This window comes from Falco naumanni, chromosome 3, assembly GCF_017639655.2.
Source record: "Falco naumanni isolate bFalNau1 chromosome 3, bFalNau1.pat, whole genome shotgun sequence".
NCBI lineage: Eukaryota > Metazoa > Chordata > Aves > Falconiformes > Falconidae > Falco > Falco naumanni.
In genome coordinates this window covers 18,010,529-18,017,680 of record NC_054056.1, presented here as the reverse complement: position 1 = coordinate 18,017,680, position 7,152 = coordinate 18,010,529, and the positions used below count along the sequence as shown (strand labels likewise).

General features: G+C 58.6%; 1 long non-coding RNA gene across 1 annotated transcript; it reads left to right on the top strand.

The window, feature by feature from the left end:
- Positions 1–455: 455 nt before the first annotated feature.
- Positions 456–2,565, top strand: LOC121084264. Its single transcript, XR_005826671.1, has 5 exons — positions 456–561; positions 1,568–1,603; positions 1,729–1,767; positions 1,896–1,961; positions 2,428–2,565. It is a non-coding gene; the product is annotated as an uncharacterized LOC121084264 (long non-coding RNA).
- The last annotated feature ends 4,587 nt before the right edge of the window (positions 2,566–7,152 follow it).

Below are 7,152 nucleotides of genomic sequence, written 5' to 3'. Positions count from 1 at the left end.
CTTGGAGACTCCTGGTCTGAGGCCGCCATCGACTCTGGGAGAGCTGTGGTGGGACAGCCTGCTCCAGGAGGTGGGTGGCCCTGGCAGATAGCATTGCTGGGAGATGAGGGGGGCACTGGGAGGTGGGGGGATCTGGCTCCGGGGGGCTGTTGGAGGGTGGTTCCATGTCGGAGCAGGGGGTCATTACCATAGGGTGTCTGGCTGCCAGGGGCACTCTGTGCACCCCCCTCGCCGCCTCGTGATGCCCGGACCCTTCCAGGTGCAGCTGCCCCATGCAGGAAGCTGGACTGGTGCCGGGGAAGGTGGCTGGGCCCGTGCTGGAGGAGGGGTGAGCGTGTGCCCAGGCTGGGCTTGTTTCCAGGGCTGGCTCTGTGCCAAGCTTGGCCTTGCCCTGGGGGCTTTTGGGGGTGGGCAAGGAGGAGGGCTGGGACGGATAAATGTGTCCCTCACCTCCTGCAGCTTCACTCAGTGCTCGCTGCACCACAAAAGAAGATGAAGGTCGCAGTTGTCAGCGTGGCCCTGCTGTGCGCCATCCTGCTCTGCGCCCCAGAAGATGCTCAGGTGAGTCCCCAGGGACACGGGGAGGGGGAGGCGGGGGTGTCCAGGCTTGGGATGGGTCTTGACTGCTGGACGTCAGCTCTCCTGTGGAATGACATTGCGGTGGTGAGCGTGAAACGCCCTGACTTGGCCTTTCCCCTTCCCAAGTGCCTCCGGCCTCTCCTGCACCTCCATCCCTGGGCAATGAAGCTTTCTCCCTGCCACAGTTCCATCTCTTCCTGCCCTTCCTCCTGCAGTTAAGCTTCTGGTGCCTATTGCCCAGGATCCTCACTGGGTGGTCAGACCTGTCTGCTCCCTGGGGCGGCCTGCACCTGTTTCTTTCCCTGGTGCCCCCACATCCCTCCCTTTTGGGCCTCCCCATCCCATCCTTTTGGTCCCTCAGACATCTCCTGCCTGGCATCTCCCCTCTGTCCTACCTGCAGTCCCCAAATGGCTTCCCTCCGATCCTTCACAACACCTTTCTTTCACATCGTTCCCCTCAGTCCTTTGCTGTTCATCCTGTCCACTGTGGTAGTGTCACCAAATACCCTTGCCTGAACCCACCCCCGCAAACTCACTCCCAGTCCCCTTGGTTTGGTCCTCTGCAGTCCTCTTCCTTCTGCCCCCTCCATCCGCTGTGCTTGACGTCCCCGTAGCCCCTCCACTTGAACTCTTTCACCCCTTAGTTGCATCCCACGCAGTCCTGTCCCTTCAACACCCCCAGCCCAGTCCCCTGGGGTCTGCTAGTTCACCCCAGTGCAGTGTCTTTGGGTCCTCCCCAGCTGCCTACCCCTCCTGTTTGGAGGTCCCAAATTCCCCACCCTGCCCTTAGGTCAGTCCCCACCCCGGCCCTGGATGAGCAGGTATCCCAGAGGAACCTGGAGAAATGCATCTGGGTGGGGGAGCAGAAGGGATTTTCCCACTCAGACCCACAGGAAGTTATGGGCCTGGGGGTACTGGGGACACGTGTGCCCCATGCACAGCCTGACCAAGCTCCAGTACCGACCACCCGTTTTCTATTCTTCCCTAGGCATTGTCGAAAGTCGATGAAAGCCTTTTTTCGGATGTAAGTAGTGGGGTGGAACTGGAGGGCAGCCAGTCTGGGGAACTGGAGAGCCCTTTGGTTCTCCCATCCCTGGCTGGGGTGGGGGACACCTCAGTGACCAGTGAGGTCTCATGGTCTCTCTACAGGAGAGTTTAGTCAAATGGGATGAACTGAAGACGGCTGAGGTGGGTACCATGAGTTCTGCTGGCCCTGGTCCCTCCCTTACATGGCCATGACACTCCATGGCATCCCAGTGTGCCCCAGTGCATCCCAGTGCACCCAAGCATGTCCCTAACCCTCTCTTTCTCCCCAGCCTGCTTTGGCTGACAAGCTGTTAGAGTATTTGCGTGTGAAACGGATGGCTATGGTTCATGTCTAGGTGAGCAGCACCATGGTGTCTCCTGCCCCACAAGGCATCCTGGGCCCCAGGGGATTCCTGAGCCCTGTGGGGTGGGCAGACCTTGGGTATGGGAGAGGGGAACGGGGGACCGTCCCATGATCCATGTCCCAGGGTGAGCTGGGCAGAGCTGCCCCCATGCCTTTCCTTGTGCTCAGCGGGGCTCTGTGGACCCAGGGGGTCACCGTGCAGGCCAGGCAGGGGCTCTGGCGCCTTGCAGAGCCCAAGGATCACCACGAGGGCTGGGCAGGCTTCTGGGAGATTTGGGGGCATCCCGGGGTAAGGGGTTTTGCATGTCATCTCTCTCTGAGGAGAGCCGAGCCCTGTCCTGGGTGTATTGAGGGCTCCAGTTCCCTTCCCCAGGTCTCTGCCGGGCGAGGTGATGGGGATAAGGCCCCTCTGCTGTCCCAGCAGATACTGGGAGTCTCCTTTTGGCTTTGTCTTTCAGGACTGTGACTGGTGGTGACACCCTTGTCCTGTCCCCCTCCTGCGGCATGAGGAGATGATCATCCCTGGATGACCCCACCTGACCCCCTGGGAGCCCTGGTCCATTTCTCTCTAATGACCAATAAACCCCCTCAGCAAAGCTACTGCGTGTCCCTGCATGTGTCCGTGTCTGTGTCCATGTCCCCTCTCGTCTTCTGTTACAGATATGTCTGGGCATTACCACTGATTTTTACTTTAGGAATTTTTTCCTCACCCCACTGCGTGTGATGAACTTAAGGGTCTTTTCCAACCTAAGTGATTCTATGAATCTGTGATTTCATGTCTTCAGCAGGGTCAACTGTAGGGGGATATTTCCCAGGGGTCTGGGGGGGACCTGAGAGTGCTCAGGGCAGCAGAACGCAAGCGCTGATGGGCACCACCATCCTGTGTCCTTCCCTGGGCTGTGGGGTCGGGGCAGCAGCTGTCGAATGGGAAACCGACAGACAAAGGGGAAGCCAGAAATAAATATGTATCAAGACACAGACCTGAGAGATCAAACACAGCCACAATGGCAAGAAAGAAACTTCATGGCTCAGATGGGCCATTGAGAAACCATGGGCACCATTTCCAGGAAGATCAGCCTGAACTCTCCAAGATTGTGAACTGGGGGGACCCTGTACTGGGAAGGATGTGGGAATCGGCGGAGCTGTGCAAACCCCTAAGGGACATGCAGGGGAAGGGGGGGCAAGGAGGCATAAAGATTAAGGTCGACAGAAAAGGGTACAAAAGGTGCTGGTCCCATGTGAAATAAATGGTGATATCAATACAGGCTGGAGGGAGGGGGTGAAGGAATTGAGAGCAGCCCAGCAGAGAAGGACTTGGGGGTACTGTTGGATAAAAAGCTGGACGTGAGCCAGCAACATCCTTGGCTGCATCAAAAGAAGTGTGGCCAGCAGGTCAAGGGAGGTGATTCTCACCCTCTACTCCACTCTGGTGAGACCCCACCTGGAGTAGTATGTCCAGCTCTGGAGTCCTCAGTACAAGAAAGGGAATGATCCAAGGAACGGAACACCTCTCCTGTGAGGGAAGGCTGGGAGAGGTGGGGGTTTCGTTCTGGAGAAGAGAAGGCTCAGGAAGGATCTTTTTTCAGCCTTTCAATACTTGAAGGGGGCTTGGAAGAAAGATGGGGACAAACTCTTTAGTAGGGCCTGTTGCAATAGGACAAGGTGGAATGGTTTTAAGCTAGAAGAGGGTAGTTTCAGACCAGATCCAAGGACGGATTTTTTCATGACACAGGCAAGAAAACACTGGCATAGGTTGCCTAGCGAGGTGGTAGATGCCCTGGCACTGGAAACCTTCAAGGTCAGGTTGGACAGGGCTCTGAGCACCCTGATCTAGTTGAAGATGTCCCTGCTCACGGCAGGCAGGTTGGGCTGGGTGACCTTTAAAGGTCCCTTCCAACCCAAGCGATTTCACGATTCTAGGATAACATGGGGCTGGGCAGTGCACTTGGCTGGCTGAGCCCTGTGCCTCATCACTGCTGTCTGTCCCTCTTCCGTCTTTCCTGTGCTATTCCTGCGTATTATCTCCGTCATGCGTGCCCCTATCTGTGTGCTTCAGGGACTCAAGGCATTTTTCTTTTTCATCCATTTCCCTCTGTAAAACAACAGGATACCTCACGGCAGGTCAATGCCAGAGGAGAACGACCAGGCTAAAACTGTATTTGGAAAACCAATGTGGTAAATATTCCACAGCCTCATGGAGGAGACCGCAGGGATGAGGGAGAAACTTCCAGAAGGGCTGTCTGCCCTGCTCAGAGAGGTTGCAAGGGGACAGCACAAGTAGGATGAGCTACACTGTAGACCTGCCTTTAAAGTTTCTTGCCCATCTCTTTGTCAAACCAAAAAAGGTGGAAATATGCCCCTGTTCCAAAAACATGGGCACGTCTGTTTGGAGACCACAAAACCAGCAGATGGGATCTCCCTGAACAGCACCTTTATGTTAAGGGTCTACCAAATGCCACCCCTTGATGTGCATTGATCGCCAAGGCAGCCTTGACCTCTCCTACGTCAATGTTCCTCGGTTATGGCAGCGCGTCCAAGTCATTGATTCTTTTCAAAACAGCTTCAGGATGGAAGTGTCCTCACAGCGTATTTAAACGCTGGAGAGATAATCCAGCCCCGTGTACTCACTATTGGTGAGCAGCGCACAAAGCAGGAACAGTCAGGATGAAAATCTTCCAGGTGACCGCCCGCTCTTGGGGCAGCTTCCAAAGCAAATACTCAGGTGGATTGCCCTCGGTCGTTTCACAGCTGACCCACAACAGGTCTCTTTTCTATAGGCAGCGTCCCGTAAAGATATAAGCACGTCTAATCCTTGAGAAATATATAACGTCAGTGAAGAATCCGAGCCATTTCGAGTTCTTGTGAGCCGCTTATCAGTGGATTTTTATTTATCTCTTGTCACGCAGATAAAACCGGACAGGCTTTCATTAAAGCCCTGACAGGAGCCTGTATTTTCATGGGAACAAACCCAGCGACACCGGGACTTCACGCATTTGATGCCGCTGCTGCTCAGTGCGGCTGGTGGCTTTGCTGGCTGTTACACGTGGCTGCTTCTGTCGGGTGCCTGTAGAGAGAAGTGAATACGTGCCGTATCTCCTGAGCCAGACCTTGGTGGCCCTATGTCCTCCCAGTGCCAGCTCACAGCACCAGCAAAGGTGCTGGTCCTCTCGTTATGCAGAGGTAATTAAATATTGTGCTGTTGTCTCTCTCCTCTGACGGCTGTGTGGGAGAGGAAAGAGGGGCTGCAGAGCCTGTTGATCCCAACATGCCCATCTTGATGGCGAGCGTGTCCCTGCTCACGGAGGTACCAGCTGTTCCCGCTGTTGTTTGGGCCACTTGCGTTCTTGAAGTGAGCAGTGAGGGCCAATGGTGTGAGTGCAATGAGTGGGAAGAACGGGCGCACCAGTGCCGGATTGCTGGAAAAGGCCTTGCTTGGCTTGTGCAAGCCAGGCCAGCAGATTCACTGGCGTCTCTCCCTCCCTGAGCGGCCAGCTGAAGCTGTGGTGTAGGATCCCAGAGCGCTCCCGCGCACCCTGGCCAAAGGATGGTGCCCAGCAGCCCCAGGGTGGTGCTGTGTGGGCCAGGGGTGCTCTGAAGGTCACCAACACTGGAAAGGGAGGGGCAGCTGCAGGGCAGGCAGGGGGGCAGGGGACACACACGCCGTGCCCCTGGGGAGGCAGCTCCATTGCCCAGGCTGCTCTGAGCCCCACTGCTGCGGGCTCCCCTGCCAGTGGGCTTCCCCACAGGAGAGCGGCAGCCCGGCCGTCGGGCTGCTCTCCTGGGAATGCCCCAGCCTGCGGCCCCCAGCCTGTCCCCGTGGGTGCGGGACCCCCGGGACCTACTCCTGCCCCGACCCCCAACACTGCCCTTCTGCGTGGGCTCTGCCCGCTGCCACTGATCCCGGGCATCCAGGCGGCTTTGCCCTCAGCCTTGACCAGGCCATGGAGCCAAGCACCAATCCTGCTTGAACGGGCTCCTTGTGCCTTCAGCCCTGGGCAAACATGGCTTAGCCGAGATGCCACAGGGCCAAACCTGCGCACTCTGCCCAAGGAGCTCAGTCCCCGCAGGGAGCTCTGAGCAGCTGCTGGGGGACACGCGTCTGCTTCATCGTGTCTCTCTGCGCAGCTGCATCCTGCTCAGGGCAGTGCTGACCGGAGCCAAGTCTGAGGGTGCTGAAGGGACACTCTGTGGGGACAAGGGCCTTGTGTGAACCGCAGCCACGTCCCGGCCACAGCCCGGGCTGGAGCCAGAGCCTGGCTGGCGCTGGGATCGCTGGGAGCCACCATGCGGGGGCATCTCTGCAGGGGGGGGACACATAGGTCACCTGGGCGGGCATGGTGGTAGCCCTAGGCAGTAGCAAGGTGAGGGCCAGGGCAGGTGAGATTCCCCTCTGGTCTCTGCTCCCGGGGGGCCGTGGCTGTGGCCGTGACCGCGGTGGGGCCAGCAGTGCAAGGGCAGCGGGCTGGGCTGGAGCTGGGCACGGCGCCCACCTCCGCAGGGTCCCCAAGCCCAGACCTTGTCTCCCGGTGCCCGGTGTTCCCCAGTGCTCCCCACTGCCTCCAGCCACTGAAGATCCCAGGCAGCCAGCTGCCCCCATTGCCCGTGCCCCTCGTTGCCTTCCCAGCTCCCAGTGCCCCCTAACCCTGGGTCCATGGTGCCCCAAGCAGAGGTGTCAGTCCCACCTCCGGTTGCCCCACGGGGCTGGAGAGGGGGCAGAGACAATTTTGCTTGGAGACTCCTGGTCTGAGGCCGCCATCGACTCTGGGAGAGCTGTGGTGGGACAGCCTGCTCCAGGAGGTGGGTGGCCCTGGCAGATAGCATTGCTGGGAGATGAGGGGGGCACTGGGAGGTGGGGGGGATCTGGCTCCGGGGGGCTGTTGGAGGGTGGTTCCATGTCGGAGCAGGGGGTCATTACCATAGGGTGTCTGGCTGCCAGGGGCACTCTGTGCACCCCCCTCGCCGCCTCGTGATGCCCGGACCCTTCCAGGTGCAGCTGCCCCATGCAGGAAGCTGGACTGGTGCCGGGGAAGGTGGCTGGGCCCGTGCTGGAGGAGGGGTGAGCGTGTGCCCAGGCTGGGCTTGTTTCCAGGGCTGGCTCTGTGCCAAGCTTGGCCTTGCCCTGGGGGCTTTTGGGGGTGGGCAAGGAGGAGGGCTGGGACGGATAAATGTGTCCCTCACCTCCT